The sequence below is a fragment of the Arachis duranensis genome, chromosome 10 (assembly GCF_000817695.3).
Source record: "Arachis duranensis cultivar V14167 chromosome 10, aradu.V14167.gnm2.J7QH, whole genome shotgun sequence".
Classification (NCBI taxonomy): Eukaryota; Viridiplantae; Streptophyta; class Magnoliopsida; order Fabales; family Fabaceae; genus Arachis; species Arachis duranensis.
The window spans coordinates 41,358,671-41,361,468 of record NC_029781.3 but is presented as its reverse complement, the minus strand read 5'-3'; positions in this window follow the sequence as shown (position 1 = coordinate 41,361,468).

Below are 2,798 nucleotides of genomic sequence, written 5' to 3'. Positions count from 1 at the left end.
TAACCTTGTGGTTGAACCAACTTAGCTAACTTATGACTACCCCCAAAGATTCATGAATGCACTTCCACATTATGAACTCCTTTCTGGTCTTTTGTAAACATAGACATTCTCTTCTTCATACAAATAGACAAGCTTACACATAAATAAGGGAAAGAAGCAGTGACACTTAAACCAAAGTTTATGGACCTAAGCAATAAGAGCATTAAGATGCAGAATTGAAAATGTTCAAACTAACATGGAAGCATGTTCTATTCCATACAAGATCTTCCTTATTTAAAGCATAGAAAAAGAAATGGAGTAACGAAGGAACTCCACCACCTTTTACTTTTGTGGCTGTCCTTGCTCTTTTCCTTGCTGGTCCTCCTTGTGTCCTCTTGCACTTCCTTGCAGTCGTGCCAATCTTGCTTGCTTCCAATCCGCAAGTGCCTTCCTCACTGATTCATGGCTCTCTTCCACCCTTTGTCTCTCTTCTCATGCTAATTCATCCCTCACTTCTTCATACCTTGCAATTCCTGGGTGTAATATAGGCAGCTGTCCTACTAGGTACCCGAGCCTGGCTTGAGTGTTTATGTGATGTCCTGTCTCGCTCATGTAAACATTTTCTGCAAATGCCCTTTGCTCGTCCAGTAGTTCTGTGTGTTCTATCTGCCTTCGATGCATCTCATGTATGTGTTCCCCTTGATGTGCTTGGATGTTGATTAGCCTCTGGATGGACTCTTGTTGCTCATTTTGCCTTTGCTCCATCATGTTGAATGTTTCTCCCCATTGCTGCCCTTGACTTTGTTGTTGTTCTATCATCTGCCTTTGCCACTCTCCTTGTTGAGTTATCCATCTTGATAGTGCTTCCTCTTGCTGCCTCATCATCTGTAGTTGTAGCTCTTTCTGTGCTCCTTGGCCTTCTAAGTACTGTCTAAACAAGCCATCAAGGGCTTCCTGTAGTTGATGGATGTCCAAGGTCTGTGGTGCTTGCCCCTCAGGGGCTTGTCCTTCCACTCCTTGAGGCCCTGTACTCTTTCTTTGCCTCTTTTGAGGTATGGGGGATGCTGCAGCATTCATCCTTTGAACAGTTATTGGAATGCCTTCCTTTATCCATACAGGATCCTCATCTTCAAATTCCACCCCAGCTTTCTTGCATAGTCGGTAGATAGTATTGGGGTAACCTAACGTTCCTCTTGCGTCACTTTTCTCTACCATCTTTCTAATGCCTTGAGCTATGATTTCATGAACCTTGATTTCTCCTCCTTTGAGTATGCAATGCACCATTGTTGCCCTCTCCAAATTCACCTATGAGTTGTTTGCAGCTGGGAGGATAGATCTCCTCACTAGCTCAAACCACCCTTTGGCTTCAGGAGTGAGATCCGTTCTCTTGATGAATTTTGGCTTATTTCCCGCGCCCCTTTCCCAGTCAGCTCCGGGTATACAAAGGTCTCACAGGATCTGGTCATAATTGGGGTTGTTATCCATCCTTGAGTGATAACTTTCTTCTTCAAATGGTATAGACCGTAGCTTCAATGCCCTCATTACACTCATGGGACCAAAATCCACCATCTTTCCTCTCACAAAGCTTATATACGACTCATCTTTCTTATCATACCGGACTGCATTTGCATAAAATTCTCTTATGAGGTTTGCATTCACCTTAGTGACCGGGTCAGTGAGGAGCTCCCATCTTCTCCTTTCTACCTTCTCTGAGATTTCTGGGCATTCACTCTTCTTAACTTGAAATCCCAACTCATAGATGACTTCCTTACCAACCATCCACCCGTATTCCAATGCATGATGCAAGCTTCTAAACCTCTTCTCATCATACGGGTCTTCCTCCATGGGTTCCTTTCCCTTCCTTCTCTTGGCACTTGAGGACGCCATGAATGATAGTTATTGTGTGAAGATGGAAAGGTTGTAGAGACTTCTGGTTGTTTAGGGTTTTATGGCAATGAAGAGAGTGAGGGGGGAACGTTTGTAAGGTGGTAAGAAGGGCTGCGTTTCAAAATGAATATGTATGAAGAGTGTGTGAGGAAAGTTAAGGCTGGGTACGGAACAAGGGCTACTTATATAGGGAAGTTGTAAGTGAATGGATGGTGTGGATTGATGGACTTGTCACTAGATGGACGGTTGGGGTTATGCATGCTCATGGACAAGGATCACCACTTTATTATGGTTATTGGTTCGGTCATCAAGGTTCCTCTTTCTTCCATGTTGCATGGCAATATTTTCCAATGCATTCTTCCTTGAGTCACGTGTGTGTGTATCTCTTCATAAAGTGCTGAACCATTTCTTTTCACTTGTCCTATCAATCTCCTCAATGCTCCTTTCTTTTCCATATAAAGATGAAATAAGAAAAGTAAGAACTATTTTTATAAAAGAAACAAAAATGCTTTAGCATCTACAGCTTGAATAATAAAAGAATTTGTTTATTCCTGAATTCCACTAACTGACTAACTGTGTATCTTCATATGCAAATTGGTGGCACCATAGGGTGACACCAAACTTAGTTTGGAGCACTGTGATGAAAAGTTGTGTTCAAAGCTTTAAGAATACTGCTTTGAACACCAAACTTGTTCTTCACTATATTCTGCATATAAAAATTTCACACGTGTTTGTCAATTTTTTGGTTGGAATTCATGAATATTGATTTATTCACTACTTCTAAAAGCATGTAAAACATGGGTTGCCTCCCATGAAGCGCTTCTTTAGCGTCACTAGCTTGACGTTACCCCCTTATTATGGTGGTTGGTAATGCTTGAAGTCTTCTCCTCTGGCAGTGGACTTGTATCCATTGGTTGTATCAATGATCTCTA